Here is a 20,293-nt window from a genome sequence, read left to right on the forward strand (position 1 = left end):
TGACATGATTTGCGCTTCGTTTTTCATAAAGGAAATAATAAAGATCGATTTCGCTAAGCTTTATACAAAATTATCACTTTTTCGTGTAATTTTACTAGCGTTTATCACGAATTCAATTAACCTCAATTTTAATTGAACTTTTAAACATAACATGGTACACGAATGAATACAATGAAATTAATTTTAGAGCCCTATTATGGTTTCTTAAACTTTTAGAGTGCCTCAATAACAAACTCGTTATACGGCGATATTTACGAAATTATGGGGTTATAATTACAATGTGTAGCAATACACGCTCTATAATACAATGTAATTAATACGATAGTAATGCAATTAAAGCAGAATCATCCTTTGATGTATCCGGCACGGCGAGAGGAATCCATAATTGCTTGGCCAGTCATTACGTTCAATTAGGGTAAAAGTGGGATAGATGCCGCACGGGGATAGATGCCTCATTTTCAAAAAACCTCACTTCCCAGAGTCGTGACTACGAATTAATGATTTAAATAGGAGCTCCTATCATCCCGCACCTCGGGTACGCATGAGCTGTTGTTTGGTGAAGACGTGTTTCGCTAGTGTGTGTTATAATATCCGCGGCGAACTTCACGAACACGTTAAAATTTAAAAAGGTTGATATTTGCCTTTGCATAACTTTATAAGTATTAATAAATTTCACTATATTTCTTATTATGTCTATACACTGGTTCATTAAGTACAAATCTAAGTGAAAATAGTGGCTCATTTGTTTTTATTTAATAAAAAAAATACTGGGGCAGCTATCCTTATCAAATAGGATAGTTGCCCCTTTTTTTTCGAGGGATAGATGCCCTTAGGGGCCTCTAAGGGCATCTATCCCTCAATACATATGTACATGTTATTATCGATAATCACAAGTACTGTTTATATTTTTACCTGATTGCGTCAGAGGTTTTCTCTATATTAAACGATTTTACTCGTTTAATTTGCTTTTTTTGTTATGTATACTTACTTATTAATGATCTGTCCTTATACTGATTGTAGGAGAACCACGCCACGAAATTACAAAAGAAAAGAAGGAGTGCGAGCGCAAGTATATTCTTGGACAACAGAACAACTATGTTAACATGACATTTGCTGGTTTATCATATTAATTTTATTAGATTTCGCGTTTATAGAGTATGTAAGGCATCTATCCCACTCTGCAGGCATCTATCCTCCTTAGTATTTTCATGGTGGGGCAACTATCCAACTAGGTAGGCATCTATCCTCAAAAAAGGTGTTCTACAAAAATATTTATTACACATTATCTATAAATGATAGGATAAAAAATATATATAGTAATTCAAAACAGATAATTAACCTAGCTATATTCATACAAAGTGTTCGTATAAGATTCATGTATTTAAAATTATGAGGCTATTTCAAAAAGTAGGGCATCTATCCCACTTTTACCCTACCGCTTATACATACGTATACATTATTATTGACACGTCGGCTTAACGGATGATAAGTGTTTCAATTTAGATGTTAATTGTGAATTAAATTTTAAATTTTAACTAATTCATGTCCAATTAGTTGCATGCAAGCTGAAATATCAAATTGCTTGGGTTATTAATTATTATAACGTGGTTGTAAAACGCATGAACTGGCTATCGAAATTCATATTCTGGTATGTATTTAAGATTAGGAAAACTTTGCCACATTAAAAAGGGGTTATTATAGGTAAACATAATCTCACATCGGGTTTTAATAATTAAAAAAATGAATTTAAACTTAGCAAAACATAAAACATTACAAGCTGAATTTAATGTAAAATTCAGGATATCTTTCTATTCATAATTTTATTACCGTATAAAGACTTGACGTTTTAATTAATTCTCTGCGAAAAATTCAAGGGGTAAAATATTTTACACTGGCAACCTAATTAAGTGCTTTTATCTCTCATCAAGTCGTTTTATACCGCCGCTTGCTTGAGCTATCTCTTTTTCAATTAACTCCTATAGATGTTTCGTCAGGTTTAAAAAAAGGTAAATTTAAATACTTTTGCAACTAAATTATTATTTTCATTAAAGCTAAATTAATTCATGTGCAAAATATTACATTTCGGGGCATTTGTAATGCAATAATTTAAAAACTACGTGTTTTTTTTATTACAACATTTCATTTCGTAAATAAGCTAAAATTTGCATCAAAGCTTATGAGCTATTTTAATTGCATGCTGTTCAAACAAGAGGGTAATATTTGCACAAACATAAAACGCTATCAGATTTATTTTAATGTAAGTATTAACCACAAACCAAAAGCATACTGCAATCATAGTAATATAATCGAGATATCGAAATCTATTATTCCAGTTCGAATGACACATTCGACCTCAGATATATTAGAATCATAAATGAAACTTATCCCACGAAATGTTAGCGTATCAAAAGGTCATTGTATCACCAATCACCTTGGTATTAGAACATTCTAGAAGAAACCACAGTACAAATACAGTAGTTAAGATAGTATAGACAACAATGCTATGTAAGAATGCTACAAAATCCGACACTAAAAAGGTCGCTGAACAGACCACCTCATCGTTACATCGATCTCTGTAAAGTTTCAAAGTGTTTAATCACGGATGAGTTATTTTCAATGCGAAGGGTATGAAAACGGGTTATGGGCTTATAAAACGACATACGAGCGAGTATCCGTGTGTTATGGATATAATAATAAATCTGAGTGGAATTCGTTGATTGATTTCAACAGCTATTAAGAACGTGTTTGAAATGTGAATCGCAATCGAGAGACATCTCTGTATATAAATAAAGATATGTTGTTGAGTTTCTAAAGGTACATAATTGAATGGAAAATCTACAATAAGGATAATTCCCTATAGATTGACGATAGATTTAAATTTTAAACCTTTAAAAAATAATGGTACAATATATTTTTATTATCAAACTAGCGGTCCGCCCCGGCTTCGCCCGTGATACATATTTCGCAATAAAAGGTAGCCTATGTTCTTTCTCAGGGTCTAAAGATTATCTGTGCCAAAGTTCATCAAAATCGGTCCAGTAGTTTATGCGTGAAAACCATACATACATACATACTTACATACATACAAACTTTTCCTCTTTATAATATTAGTATAGATAATATTAGTATAGATAGTATAGATGAATTAATACTTTTTAGTATTATGGTTTATTTATAATATAAAATGATTAAGTAATTTATATGTTATAAACTTTTCGGTATCTAAATTTGATATAGCATAATAAATAACCTAATATATAACGTTAAAGTTATGAACATTAGGTAGCAATTTTTTGTGCAACGAGGTAATTCCAACATGGCGCGCCGCAATGCTCGTCTGTGGTTTTCCAATCCGCTAGCATCACGAATTCCTCGTTGTGTTAAATTATTTTAAGCATCGTGTTTAAATTAATTGAAATTCATTCCTTTGTATTTATTAACGGCTGTGCATGATGCATTATTATTTTTCGCGGTAAAAGGTGAATCATTAAAATTTATTAACATAGCCGTTTCAATTCGCCCGATTTGGTTTTATTATTTTAATAACATGGAGTTGTAATTACAAATTTGATTACAGTACCAAAAGAAGTTATATAGTAAAATGTATTTTCCATTTCAATCGAAACGGATAGAATAGTAATAATAAATATTTGTTTGTATAATCCATACTAATATTATAAATGCGAAAGTAACTCTGTCTGTCTGTCTGTTACTCAATCACGCCTTAACTACTGAACCAATTTGCATGAAATTTGGTATAGAGATATTTTGATACCCGAGAAAGGACATAGACTACTTTTTACCCCGAGACATAGGATAAGTTTTATCCCGGAAATCACCCGGGAACGGGAACTATGCGGGTTATTCTTTGACTGCGCGGGCGAAGCCGCGGGTGGAAAGCTAGTTTATCATATGTTTGCATTTCTGTTTGACCTCTCATTTACATAAGTGTTATACCGACTTCCCTTTTATGTAATACATGTAGTATAATTTTATCAAATTAACATTGGAGGCTTAACGTGTTTATTAAATTAGATGTTGACGACAATTATGGGACAAATTAAATAATTTATATGTTAAACGTTTCCATTACAATTTTATTACGTAATTATGTAAATTATATTATACAATTTATTATGAGAACTGATAGAAATTTAAATTCTCTAAAATGAGCTTAACATTTTGTGAACATAACCTACGAATATTCAATATATCGGAGAATGAAATCGCTTGAAATGCGAGAACCAAATAACTTCAATTTGATGATTCATTGTGCCAATCAGTTGGAGGGGAAAATGTGCAAAACGACACGTTTATAGCAAATAATGAAGCTTTAACATTTGAACACATTTTATTGTCGAATAAAGTTTTCGAGAAATGCAAAACAACTGCATTGAATATGACAGCTTGAACAGAATGTTATACAAAATGTTTCAAGAAAATACAACAGGAAGGTCTTATCAAGAAACATTCTATACTTATCGGACGGAGGTCTGAAAATAGGAATTTATTTATTACAACACGACACACAATTTCTTTGATGTTTCCTAGAAATCATCACATTTACAAATAACTGTAGTATTTTATACTGTAATGTGTATCATGCTTTAATTAGAATTATATAATTTTACAATTATAGTTTAATCAAACCACTACTTGCTTCTTACCTACACATAATTTATTTAATAAATCGAAATCAAATTAGTTTCAGGAACGTTATACTATAACAAACTTAACCTATTCAGAAACACGGCTAAAAAGAACGCAGGTACTTCGCAGGACAATACAAATTCTTCTTCACAATTATTGCCAATTACTAAACCGGTATGTCCCGTTGTCATATAAGCTTACCCCTTCAGTGATTACATCTCACAAATAGCATCATTAACGCGACAAGAACGGGGTCGCCACGGTGTTGTAACTTGTAATGGATACAAACTTTATTGTACGCAGCTTTTATTATAAAGTATGGGCGTGAGGATATTTATATTTTATACCAGGTCAGCATGAAGTAGAAAAGCAATGTACAAATACGTCTAAGTACAACTCAATGTATGTTTTAACGCTTGCATCCCAAAATGTATTTCTAATCTTTTATTTAAATACACAATGTTTTATTATCACCATCACTACATAGTATAAAACAAAGTCGCTTTCTCTGTCCCTATGTATGATTAAATCTTTAAAACTACGCAACGGATTTTGATGCGGTTTTTTTTAATAGATAGAGTGACTCAAGAGGAAGGTTTTAGTATATAATTTATTATGTTTTAGACGAAAGCTAGTTGTAATATAATCGCTTGTTGGGTTATCAATACATATACACATACATAAATGTGTAGGTATGTGTGTGTACTGTGTAATGAGTGTCTACGAATGTTGCTATAATTTTGTGATGATACATATTTAAAAAGGAAAACATGTTTGTTTGATGAGTCGACTAGGTTTTCTAGCTTTAATTAAATCTATTAGGCGTTTCATTTGGTCCTATAAATATTTAATTAGTGGGAGGAAATATTTTATCAATGCCATAGATATTCCAAATATTGCTGGCCTTTTTATACTTATCAATAAAAAAACAAATTGCCACATTATTGAGGCAAAAATATATTAAATTTATTTTTTATTGACTAATATTTACATTTTAATGCAAAGATAGTATTAATTTATATTTTAATAATTAAAATTCTTCAACTATTATAGTGAAAAGTTTTATTTCTTGATATTTTAAATCTTTATTAGCTTTTTATGTAATTATTTCAATGCCAAATGGCCTTTTATGTGATTTTAATGTAGTTTTTTTAGCTTGTATTTATTTAGTAAGTATAGTAGTTTCATATTTATGCTTAATAATGTTATATGTAATGACACATATTGTTAAAATTAAAGAAAATCAGTGCAAAAGTTTTCCCAAATTATTATTAGCAAAATTATTCCCCAACTTAACTTTAACAGTATGACTGTTATTGTTATATTACCGAGAATTTATCAATAATAAAAATGTAAATTTCGAAACGCAAAAGAAACTATGATTTGTTAAAACCTCACCTTATTCGTAAAAGGGCATAATGGTACTCACTTTGATGAATGTATGCAAAAAGTTTGTACTCGCTACCATTAAGGCGTAATAAGTTAAATTACTACTTACATAACTGGTTTGAAAATAAGTTGAAAAGGGGAGAACCGAGAAATACCTAATGAATACAGATAACGTGAAGAAAAACAATTTGAATAAATTATATTCTGTGATGCATATAATTATTATAAAAATTAATCATCATTTAAAAGATATTAAAATTAATATTAAATTATATATTTTTTTATCAAGCAATCTTTATTGCTTTTTTATTCGTTCGTATTTAAAGTTTTTCTTGTTATTTATTTTTAGCTTAAATAACTGTTGAATTCAACTTCAAGTTATATTTTTTTCTGAATAACATATTATATTCAACTAGCTTCCAATGCGTTAATACAATTTATATTTAGGTTTGGAAATGGCAATGAGATACAGTTATCTGAACTCTGAAGTGTTCGCAGTTGAGTTCCATTCGATGTCATATTATAACGTTAACAGAATGGCTCTACCACTCTACTTACTTTGCATTTATAAATAAATATTCCTTATCTATTCCTCTTATGTTTTAACACGAAATGTAATATATTTATCAAGTTGAATGTCAAATCGTTTATATCATACTAATCGTAGCTATTGAAAGTGGAGCAATACGACAAATCTTAAGTTTTATCTCACGCCAATAATCATATTTGTGTATTCGAGTATGAATATGTAAATGTCACATTTACAAGCTCAGCTAATGAATAATTTATCGTGACGAGATAACATATTCACGATTTTGACTCGAAACCATTTATCTTGCTATCATCATGTCTGCACTCTGCAAGGAATTTTTTACCGCCTCGTTATAATTATTGTTCACTGCCATGACAGACGAATTATGCAGTTTAATGAAATTTCGATTCGCATTTGCATCTGATTGTATTTAACATAATATGTACAACAGGAATTGAAATGAAAAGAGAAGATAAATTTTAATATTTTTATTGTTTTATAACATAAATTTAATTAATAACTACATCTAACTCATCACTATATTGATGCTCTTGCAAATACTTACCAGGAATGTAAAAACGCGAGCTGCTTAAAAAAATAGCTGAACACAAACCACATGTGTAATAAAACCACGCGCTTAGGCTCCCACTTGAAGAGGCATCCATGCGTTAACAGCATACAGCGCTCATTACCGATACTTGCATTGCGGTATCCATTACGCGGCGGAAAGCGCGGACCAGCCGTGTGTGTAATTGATTAATGCTCTCGTCGCACGGCTTGCGGAGCGGCATTACAAATTCCCCGCACATTGCACTGCCTCTTTCATTCAACCCTCCGGGCGTTACATTTAAACGCAAGAAGTAATGTACGTTTTGCGACGCGATGTTGTTCAGTGTGGCACGTCGATGCAATGGCAAGAACCCGTCGACCGCAGCCGACCCTCGTTGCTCGTTTTAAAATCTTAATAAATACATGTCATTCCTTCTGTAATAAACGGCGCGAGACGAGCTGTATTCAATTAAAATTCATACAATTTTTTGCGTAATCACATTTGCATTGAATGCTCTTTTTAGTTTGCGCTTCAAATGACGTACACGCTATTAGCAGAAGGGAGAGAGATAATAATGATAAAAAACTGAGAGAAATATGTATTATGTGCAACAATAAGACGGTTGTATGTCTCCAGTCCTCGCCGGCGGCGTATATCAATAATTCATAAGACATCGCACCATCGAGAAAGTGCTTTGTGATCGCCATACTAATTATTTACCTGTTTGTAAATCAAATCGGAGCCAAAAGTGCCAGGTAAATCAAATTTCGCTATAACAAATTCTTCTTTAAATATTCAAATTAAAGAATTCTATTTTACGATAATTGAAATTGTTTTTATAATGCAAAAGTTATCATCAGAAGTTTATATTAATATTCGCAAATAACATTTTCAATTAACATTATAATTTGAAACAAGAACTCTCAAAATATACAGGAGTTCAAGTTAATAAACAACTTGATAACAAAATTATATTAAATATTGGCCCTCTAGAAAATCATGTTAAATGGACTAACTATGAACCGCATCCGTCTCTCGGGGACAGAAGTACCCGGATTAATTCGCGTAATTTAAACTCCAATACCAGGAGAATATAAAGCTGAATAGGTATTCTGGTGGAACTGTGCAAACAAGCAGTTTGTGCTCATTAAATAGTTTATTTGAATGGGAGCGCTTTTAGTACTAGTCCGGGATACATCGCCCATTTTTGCAAGTGATTACTATCAAGCTAATTTTTCGTGAGTAGCTTTATTTTGATGAGATGCCCAATAATTTCATGTATGAAACTCTCGATTGTGGTAGCTACCAGAGGAAACAAGGATAAAATATTTTGATTTGATGGTTCTCAAATATTAATTACTAACTGAATGTTTTTTTTTTTGTTCAATCTCAAGATAATTATCTAAATTATTCGAAAAAATATTTGTCCTACAAAATCTATGGTTTGATCAAAGAGTCCCCCTTTCCAATTTGTATCGATAACGAAGTCATCATGAATGATTACTAACAAGCTGATTTTTTTATTTTCACTTATTTAATACTTATATAATTCAACAGACATATTGTCCTACAAATTGCGTAATAAATATTTGAGAACCGTCAAATCAAAAATTTTTATCCTTGTTACCTCTGTAAGCTACCACAATCGAGAGTTTCGTACATGAAATTATTGGGCATCTCATCAAAATAAAGCTACTCACGAAAAATTAGCTTGATAGTAATCACTTGCAAAAATGGGCGATGTATCCCGGACTATACGTTCATAACAAATGAAAAATATTATCATTTTAAAATGTTTCTTTAACAATTTCGTTTTAAATTATGGGTTATTATAGTATTGAATATATTTCTCCTTTACTTTACAAAGACAAAATAATTATTTGCAAAGTAAAACAATATTGCAATGCTGAGCGTTCGTCTGCTCATTTTAGGCGCGGGACATATACAAGCGGCGCGGCGCGCATCGGGCGCACCGCGGGCGCGCCAGCCGGCGCGCCGCAGGCGCGCTGCCGGCGCGCCTCGGGCGCGCTGCCGGCGCGCATCGGGCGCGCTGTTGGCGTCCGAAAATGATATTTATATAGAGAGGTTAAATGCATTTTCTTCATGCATAATTTAGTAAAATTATGTTTTTTGTGCTAAAAGAGATTTGAAAGTAACGTTAATTTGAAAGTAACGATTTTGTTTTGATAATTCCTTGTAAGTAAATAGCGAGGATAACCCCACGATTGCAAATATATCTTTGTTGGAAATGTTGGAATTTACTTGGAAAATTTTATAGTACTTTTAAAGTAATTTTAAAGTAGTACTGGTGTAATGATGGAAGAAAAGAAGGTTAAAATAACACAAAATTTATATTGTACTAGCGGTCCGCCCCGGCTTCGCCCGTGGTACATATTTCGCAATAAGAGGTAGCCTATGTTCTTTCTCAGGGTCTAAAGATTATCTGTGCCAAATTTCATCAAAATCGGTCCAATACCTAGTTTATGCGTGAAAACCATACATACATACATACATACATACATATACAAACCTTTCCTCTTTATAATATTAGTATAGATAAAATATGGTTTTCAAACACAGGTTTACATTTAAACCATATAAATCTTATCATTAAAATCTCAGTTCAAAAGTATTTACAGTACTGATCATTCCACAATATTATTACAATTACAAATAAATAAAAAACACAATCAAAATCAGGATTATCTTTATTTCTGACATTGTAAATACATGGGAACTTTCATTATGCTCTTCTTCATTTTCACTTTCCCTACTGCCATTACCTGTGTAAATCATTTCATCGATTAATTCAATTCACCTTTAAAAACAAAACGAAGAAGGGTATGTAATAGCAGCTCTATATAATTCCACACAGAGAGAACACATTTTTGACTGACAGGCTACCGTCTCCTACTATAGACCGGGAGATACTGACACAAAATTTCGAGTCATTTGTAACAGGATGGTGGTTCTACAGGGGTCTTAGTACGCAATGACAAAAAGGAAAATGATGGTGTGAACGCTGGTACCGGTGGCTTAGTCGCGTGGGAGTTAGTCGAACTCGTCGGAAAATAGCGAAAGTCAAACGATTTGTAACAGTATGGCACTTATTTTTCCTGTAAGTTTGAGGATCAACGAATATAAATATAAAATTTCAAAGATCTAGGTGTTGGAAATTTTCACTTATATAAATTAATAATAAATTATTTTTTTAAGTATGACAGCACTTTTTCCCCCTACTAGAAGTATGGCAAATATAACAATGGTCACATTTTATCAAATACTCTCCAAAAATCCAAATGCAATACTGGTACAAAAAATTTGGCGAAATAAATTTTTTTGCAGATTTTCGGCGGTATGGCGACCATTTGGAATCGTCCGAAAAGTATGGCATGGCGATTTTCGTAAATGGCTGCATGACGATGGTTACCTGTGCAAAAGTTAGCCTGGTACAAATGGTTGAATAATTGTTTTATTTAAATCAACACATTCGCGTCGGTATGGCGGGCTGTAAGTCACACCGGAAAAGTATGGCATGAGACTACCGCCTACTTCTTTTTTATGGGCTATCGGTAAATTCTAAAATTTTTGTGTTACAAATCGTTTGACTTTCGCTATTTTTCCGACGAGTTCGACTAACGCCCACGCGACTAAGCCACCGGTACCAGCGTTCACACCATCATTTTCGTTTTTGTCATTGCGTACTAAGACCCCCGTAGAACCGCCATCCTGTTACAAATGACTCGAAATTTTGTGTCAGTATCTCCCGGTCTATACCACCCGATTTGTTTTTGATTGTGTATGACCGTGAATTGACCTCTATTTGGATGCGATGGGGGAAGCGCGCCTGCGGTACGCCTGCGGTACGCCCGCGGCGCAACCGTGGCGTGCCGCCTCGTCGCCTTTCCAAAATTCTTTCATACAAAATGTATAAGAAGGACGTGGTGCAAAACAGATTCAAGAGGTGCGCTTATGGCACGCCCGCGCCCGCGCCGCTTGTGTTTGACCCGCGCCTTAGGGGTTAAGGGAGACCAGCACAGGGGTGTGAGTGAGAGGTATTTCATCGACTCTGGCTACAAGATGGCAGACGTTTGCGGTTGATAGTTTATAGTTATTGCGAGAGAGTGCGACGTGTTCGGTGCGGCTTTATCACATTGTTAGCGTTGTTATCCTGGTACACCGGATTAAGCGCAGATCACATGAGCCCACACCACCGCGAGGCGATCGCATATACTCTCCTGGTATTATGGTCATTATATCTTTTCTAAAATAGAATACTGGCCCTTAATCATTTATATGTTAATTAAGGGTTTCTAAACAAAATGGGTTTACATGGTCTCTCACAACGCAACCGAGCAACCAATTGATATAATTTTTTGCATAGCGAAATTTGGAGGGTCGAGCATACTTTTTATTGTATTTGAAACCCGGGTTAAGCCGAGCCGACAGCTCACATTTTGAAACTATAATCCTTTTGAACATTATTTAATACAAAACTATGTATTTTAAAAATATTTTATATATTTGAAAACATTATTTTATTAAACAAATAAATCGTAAATCAAATTATCGAAATGAATTAAGTAGATATTCAAAGAGCCAAGAGGTTCGATACCACAAATTTGAATAATTTCAAACCAAATGAACATCGGTGCTTAAACACCCACGCAGACGGTAATTAGAATAATAATTATTGTACAATGTGCCGTCGAAGCCCCGACAGATTTATAAAAGGTATTTTCTCTAAACTTTATACCGTTTTAATTAAAAACAACGACGCGGACGTCTCCGCGCAAGAATTTATTCCCCCATCCAGTGACTTCAAAGGGACGGGAGGTGTCGCGTAAACATAAATCTCGCCGGGGATAGAACTCGGTATCACTGTATATAAAATGTGTGCGATCCGTGCGCTTTCTTGATCGATCTCTCTCACAATCGTCCTACTACATATTTCAAATACACGACGTATCATTTATACTTGTCATTGTCAAAACCTTTTCTTTCATGAAATATGCCAGCCATCAAAATGGAATGAATAATATCTCAAAACACTTGACAATCGGTTTATTAACTTTAGTTTGTTGTGGGAATAGAGCTTTATCTATGCAAATTTGTAGAAAATAGAGTGAATGATTATGTGGTTTTTAGGAATTCTAGGATGGGATTGATTCACCCTCGTCGTTAATCGTGTAGGATCCCCTAATTCTGATTTACGTTCCCGCCCACCGCACTCGGACTGCATAAACGCTTTGGAATTCTTTTTTTCTATTAATTCGTATAGCAGCGGGCGTGAGCATTCATTGTATCGGATTTCGTATATAATTTCCGAGGTAATTGAAGCGTACAAAATATATTTCTACAAAATGACTCTATAATTCAAATACGTTGAAGATATCTCAATTATTTGTGATTTATGTTACAATTTAAAATGGAATTTCAATAATTGGTAACAAACATTTTGAAACTCATGAAGTCCTACTTTAACTAAATATTAAAAAAAACATATTTAAATAAAACGAGTCCATTTTGTACACAACAAACTGAATGTACAATATCGTGAATACATATAATTGAATATTCGAAAGTCACAAGTCGAAGAAGGGACACAATAGAATATCGTAAAGTAGAATTCATCGCAAGAAGCGAGCCGAGACTGTGATTTAGCAAGAAATCCTTTGAGATAGCCATCAGTCGTGACGGATTGCAAGCTCTCTGAGGATTCCTGTCGTTCTGGTACCTACCTGTCAAATTACAACCTACGTTTTATTTCTTTTGTTACTACTACCGACCGGTGTTTGAAGAAATCAATAAATAAATAATCTAGAGGTAGGAATTTTTATCGTTTATTATTTATATGTAGGACTTACTAATAAGTCCTTATCGCTATAATTTTTATCCTAGCGTTATAACAATAAAAGCATAAAAAAGTCATTTAAAAGCAAACATATTTTAAGAAACCTTGTCAAAAATCGTTTCTCAATCAGATTTCAATTAAAACTTTTATTAATTTTAGTGACAAAGTTTTACGGCTTAAAGCGGTTTGCTTAGCTTAAGAAAATTCACTTAATAAAATTTATTGGGACGCGCCGGAGCTCTTGATACAAATTTGATTATCTTATATATAAAATTCTCGTGTCACAATGTTAGTCTGCATACTCCTCCGAAACGGGTGGACCGATTCTCATGTCTGTGCATATCGGGTAAGTCTGAGAATCGGCCAACATCTATTTTTCATATGTACCACGGGCGAAGCCGGGGCGGACCGCTAGTTTTTATAACAATTTAGGTGGAATACTTAATCATAATTAACATTAACAGAAAACATTTTGCTTTTTCGCTATTATTTACAGCATAATATGTGGTTTCAATATGTAAATCTTCTTCATTTCAGACCCTTTCTATATTTATTTAATGAGCAACAAATTTGATAACAGAGATAACATTTCTAATGCCTTTTTACACAGATATTAGGTATTACGCGTGAAAAGCGTAGCATTCATATGACCCCTAAACTTGCAGAAATTAATAAACAAATTAATCCATACATTAATAAAATAAAAATAATGAATATATATACATTAAAATATATTGTAATTAACACCAGGGCACCATAAGCAGTTCAGAAATAGCACAGTTAAGGCGATTACACGCAATTACCGCCACGTTTTGGATCTCGGCGTCCGTGTGCCAGTTTGTAACTCGGCTTCATTTACTAATTACTTCCAACGTGTGTTATACTAATTAATTTCCTTATATATATATTTTTTAAATCTTTATTGTGTTTCGTTTATGTTCTTAATTTTCCATAGAGGTCTAGTTGTTTGTGCTCCACTAGGTTTATAAATAACGGTCAATTTACTGTCTCGAAACACATAAAACACACTTAACATTCACGTAAAAGTCAAAATTATTTTTTAACATTGGATTGATCGAAAATTACTTTGAAAAGGAAGCGGATATTGAATGATACTATTTTGCATAATTATAGACGTTTTAATATGTGATAAAATTCATTTGAATATTTTTCTGTAACGTTTAGTATAAAAACTTAATCTTTAAAGTAAATAGCAATAAATATTGTTTTACGTTTCCAAAATGTATCTACAAAGGCAGGCAGAGATCACTACAAAGTGATAAGGCCTCCAAAATCCAAATTCTTTATCATTCTTGTATCATTTTTTACCTTTTTTGTGTACGTACAATAAAGTGTAATAAATAAATAAACAAGTTGCTTCAAATAACTATTTTATAATCATTTTACATATCTATTTGAAATTCCCTCAAACTTGCTCTCGTTAAAACTAGAGCCGGATGTAATTCGCAGAACTAAAATTATATACGTATTTTTCACGTTGTAAATTGTGTGTTGTACGGGCTAGCGTTGCTAGACGGAATTTTATCTGCAAATAAAAATGTTATTGCCGAGTTGAATATATTCTTTATTATCGTAATACATGTAGTACATTGTTTCTTTAGTTGTAAAGTACATATTTAGCTTTATAGTGTATAATCATGTAATTAAAATAGTGATAATTTTGTTTATTTCAGTGTTATCAAGAATCGTTGTCACTACAATATTAAATTTAATTAGGTTCATGTTATCGCCTTGTTATTAGTCACATGATCGTTACATTTAAAATACAATTAAATTATTGAAAAATATTTCATAATCTTTTTAAATAAATATACCTACTATTTCAAAGTAATTACATATCGAGGAATATATTCAATATTTCAAAGTTCATATTGAATAGTGAACTAGTAAAATGAATTCAATAATGTCCGCATACCTAATAGAAATATCAATATTTTAAACGTAACTAAACTGGAATAAATTGAATTCAATATCGAAAGCGATATTCTAAAACGCCAACAATACATTTTCAACGCAAATAATAAATAATACGAAACCGACCACCGACGCCGGTAACATAATACAGATAACAGATTGAAGAAGTAATTACCTCAGGCCGAGTCGAGATCGTGAGATAGCGCAAACTAATAGATCTGATGGATTTTATCTCGGCGAATACTAATTGCGTTTTGTAATGTTTTCATTTGAGATCATTATCGTATTATTGAGTGCGCATCGCTTTCGTATCGAGCACCGAGATCTCGTGACAGGGCCGTTCGGCGAGCGTGACCCCGCATACAAATCGCTGCGATTCCGCGACTTTTTGCTTCGTGATCGCCCGATTTATTCGAGAGCCACCGGCCCCGCCCCGCTGTACATTCTTTTAGAGACGCTTAATTTATTTTTCAATTGCATAGCCGTCTATAATGGATAGCCGCCGTTTTGTGCAAATAAATCGACGGAAAACACATTTATGAAGGCTATTACCGCTTCGCAATTTCGCGTCACGACAATAAATACGATTGCTCGTTGTTTAGCTCGTAAATTACTAAGTTAAACGTTCCCAGAGGGAATACGGTGGTTAGTCACGGCGTCGTAATCAAAGAGCTGTTAGTCCTTGTGCACATTTAAGAGTATTCTCTCGGTCTTGGCTAATCGCCTAGGAGCTGTCTGGGTCTATAATAACAAAAAATAGATTTATATTCAATAAACTTTATAGCATCGTAAATAGCAGCGTCGATAAACGATATTCAAATTTCATAACTGTTCATAAATTGTATCGTGAATAATTCGAAGGCCAATTAAAACGCCGGCAATGATTACAATAATTTATAAAGCGTTTACTCAAATAATACCGAGATTTATCTGTCAGAGAATATATTCACGTCTGGATATTTTAAATCCGAGTAATAAATACTATTGAGGTATTAGGGTGTTCGTCCTCGTTAAGCTGTTTATATGGGTTCATGTCTCGCAAAACAATAAAATCATCGCCAATAAATGTGACAACGTGACTTTATCCCTCGTGAAATATATTTAACAGGCAGTCCTCGATTTACTTTTTACAAATTTGACAATCTACGAATGTATCGAGTCTGTACAAAACATATCATAATATATAATTTATGACTGCAAAGTGTGCAAACCATGCGATTATGATAAACAATAAAAATCGTATACTGCATACCTGATAAACATTATCAATTCAGAATCCGAGACATAAATACTATATTTATGGTGCTATTGTGATACTAAAACGAGAGACAGGCGATATAATTTAATGTCATTTAACAGTAACTATAACAAATAACGATCGCACTGAATCGCCATTGTTACTCGTGTAAATGCGGCGAGTTAACCTTAATGATCCTTAATGCTCGCAGCTCAATAGAGCTGATGCGTCGCTCCACAATGCCGAGAGCCGAGACGTTAGGTTCACACGCATCGATGGACGAGCAAACAAAGACCTTTTTCCTTCACTTCACGGCTCATAATTTATGATAAATTCTGTGCGAAGTCGTTGCGTGTAAATTTGCTCAGCGATAGCGCAAGTAATAATGCAAATATGTGTCGACACCCGACACGAAGCGCGGAAAAATGTGTATCCAAGTTAACGGTCGAGATCCGACGCCTAATAGAGGACATTAGTGATACGGGCGCCATTAAGAGACGGGAACGACGCGTGGAGGCGCGCCGCACAATAAAACCGAAGGCAATAAAGTTCACACATGTCCGACCGCAAACAGAACAAAACTCTCACCTGCCCAGCGACTCGGCTCTTACCTGCAAAACGAATAAACAAACGGTTATTGAATCCACAAAGAGTATATTGAAACTAAGAACGGCATTTCACAATAGATTAAGCAGGGCTTCTTTCGTTTTACAACTCATGTAAAAATGAAATCGAATAAGGCACGCGATTTCGATTTATCCGATTCGATGTCGTGAACTCGACTGAAAGGCAACTGTGCTAAAATCGATTTTACTCAATTTGAACTGAGCCCCGTACTCGTGTGTTCGACCGTGAACAATCTAAAACGTGGAGTACTCGGTAGTGGATAGAGGTCCCATTTGTGTGGCAGCGAGGATGTAGCGGGCTAGATATATTAGCCTTTCGTGACTGGGGTTTTGATTAGCTCGACTTAGCCTCGCTTCGTGCTTGGAAATAAAACTAACACGACATTCATGATTTAAACATTTCGCACATTGCTTTAACAATTCTTGAGCATAATTTGCGACTTATTGTTATGAATGAATGAACGGAGCGAAAACATCGAAGACCTACATACTATCGGATGTCATACATTCCCGCTTGCGATAAACAGATTGCAACGCCAAAAAACAAATGTTGTTTTTTATAGTTGCGTTTTCAAAGCTTAAAGCGCTGCATAGTGAACGCTGAATAAAACAAAGGAAGTACTCAAAGGTCTGGAAATAAAATGCGCTCGTCGACAAATGGAAGCCGTTTGCGCAGTCGTATCGTCAGGCGATTCCAACCAGCCGCTCGCAAATGTCTTTATGACTACTGCCTCTAGTTTTAGGAGCTATTTCAATTCAATTTCCAGAATCGTATTATGTTGATACAGCGGTGGGGCGCGGTATTAGGAACAATAACACTATAAACAATACGTTTATACTTTTATAAAATTTAGATCAAATTCAAATAGTAAAATGGAGAGGTTAGAGTAAAATATACATCAAACTCGGCTTGTTTTAAGGGAGATGGGGGATATTTTTTAGACGTAAGACCACACGAAGTTAAAAGTATTTTAAGAACCCTGTACGTTTAGAACACGTACAATATGTGTCATTTCTAGAATTGTCTGAAAAAATATTACCTATTATTATTACATTTACACTTGCTTACGTGTAACATCGAGTCATTAGCATTAATTATGTTAAATGGATTTAACTAATTAATGGTTACAATGTTTCATCAAAATGAAAAATAAATAATGGCTAGTCACGCAAAATTAAGCAATCAATCAATCTAGGATAGGACTATGTCGAAACGTTGGTACCAGGGGTCCATGAATGGCGAAGCAATCGAGTGAGACGCGGCCAGCGGCGAGCCAATTACCGCGGCGCGTCAACAGTGATTTACGATATAATGGCTGTTCTCGACGCCTACATTGTTTAAATGTCTCGCGACGGATGAGATACGCTTACCTCGAAATACAGCTAGGATTTATGTAGCAACAAACGTACATTTTGATTACACAGCGTTTTTTCCGTAGTGCGTAAATCATCGCGATAACCACGATTATTGGTCAATTTGTCCCGTCGATGCGGGTGGGCTGCGGTTCATCTAATCAATCATGGTAGATGTATGTTTTGCAGCTGCTTTAAATTTAAACGTGGCTCGATAAAATTGAATATGTATTAGACTAACATCGTAATATAGCGTAATGCATCATCTATAAAACATGCTTCTAGTCTATAACGATAAAATTCAAAGGCAATAAATATTTGACTGTTACCAAACTTGATAGGTATAACCTACTTGACCATAGTCACCTTTATCATATACCTTTTTAAAGATTTTCTAAAATATTTCAATTTTCAGTAACACAATGTCAAAATGTCATAATTTTTTATGTTGCTTTATTTCATCACATAATTATTGATTTGAAAACCCAAAAAATTAAAGAACCATTTTTACCCAAAAGATATATGTATGCGAAATACCAGGAGAACAAAAACAAAACAGCAGTATTTACCGAATTAAATCTCTACTTGGATGCATGTTGCATGAGGCGTGGTTTTAAAGTTAAACACTTAAAAGTTGGAACCATGCTCGACGAAGCTTCGAGAACTTAAGAGAATAAAAGCTTGTACCATTGTGTTCAGATTTTCTTTACTCCACTATTTGAACTAAAGTTATCCCTTGTTTTGCTATAAAAATATTATTCGGATGGAAATGCCAGCGATATTAAGAATTAAGATAACAAAATGAGGAATTTATCTGAGAAATTACAGGGTGGTTATAAAGTTAATTAAGTATTATTGAGATGAAACTAGTCATGTTTATAGGATCCCCGCTGGCGTGTAATTAAGTGTTTAATTTATAAATTAACATTCCGAACCGGTCGTTCGGAGTTTCGCCTGAACATACAAGGATCGAGTGAGTCAAGTAAAAACATATGTCTTCGTGTAAAATAATTTATTACTTCCGACGTTGCTTCCAGAAACTCTTTAAATATTAATACTTTACTCAATTGTGTTTGTTTTATCATATGAACAAGTACATTTTAACTTTTTAATATGTTTTTTAAGTACATAGAGTTCTTAATGTTTTCAATTCACGTGGCGTTTGTATTTATTATTATCCAAACACACTACTATAATACCTCTAGATATCTACTTGTTCGTGGTTTATTTGATTATAACGAAAATATTACTAGACCTTTTTAATGATAAAATCTGTTTAGAAAATATGCTTGAGGCAATGATATTGGCACATTTGTAGAGAGTCATAAAAACGCGGACGAAGCCGCAGGCGACAGCTAATAAAGAATAACCAATTAATTTGCAACAACATTCGCGGTGAGAGGCAAATGACTGCGAAATACAATAAACTCATTATTATTCACCACTACAGTGTGATTATAACAGTCCAATAAATTATAATTAATTTTATGAAATGACATTTCAATGAAATATTCCATTTTGTTTGCGTTGAAAATCTTTTTGTTGTAAAGATAAATTACATCATGAATAATAAATGAGTTAATGCGAAATGATGAAATGAATTCGCCGTGTTTATAGTGTTCATTAATATTATTAAAATCAGTCCAATATAATCAGAGAGATGTTTTTATGTACATCTATTCAATAAAATTAGAGGTTGTCGAGCTCAAAAAACTTTCATATATTTATTTATTTATTTATGATAAGGTACCTTACAGCTAGTGATACAATTTTTGAGATGAATAAATACTAAGCTACGCCAATTAAAAGGTACACCAATAGGTAGTAAAAATAATATACGTATGTGAACAAATACTAGTATAAGAGAAAAGATTTTAATTTTTTGTAGGTGTAAGTAAGCATTGATCAAGCCCAATAAGTATTTATAAAGAAAGGAAATGTTTTAAATATCTTCGAATTCAAATAAATTAAAACCAATTTAATGTAAAAATCATCATCATTCTACATTTGTCGCAATAAAAGATTGTGTCATATAAGCAGTAGCGACATGTCATATTCCCTACTACCCCTTCGTCATACGACACGCACGGTAACCAATATTCAAAGAATAGGCAACTGGAATCAGGTATTCGTATAGCAAAGCATGGCTTCGGTCAAAGCACACCGC

General features: G+C 33.5%; 2 protein-coding genes across 4 annotated transcripts in view; one reads left to right on the forward strand and one right to left on the reverse strand.

Moving 5' to 3' along the window:
- Positions 1-20,293, forward strand: part of LOC149901919 (uncharacterized) — a 106,145-nt gene that overhangs the window by 50,368 nt on the left and 35,484 nt on the right. The gene's annotated exons all lie outside the window — the stretch shown is intronic.
- The window catches only part of LOC149901920 (uncharacterized), a 128,568-nt gene that overhangs the window by 38,258 nt on the left and 70,017 nt on the right, over positions 1-20,293 (reverse strand). The gene's annotated exons all lie outside the window — the stretch shown is intronic.

The sequence above is a fragment of the Colias eurytheme genome, chromosome 16 (assembly GCF_061535395.1).
Source record: "Colias eurytheme isolate Ceu_HAF_F1 chromosome 16, ilColEury1 Martin Lab GWU primary, whole genome shotgun sequence".
Lineage (NCBI taxonomy): Eukaryota > Metazoa > Arthropoda > Insecta > Lepidoptera > Pieridae > Colias > Colias eurytheme.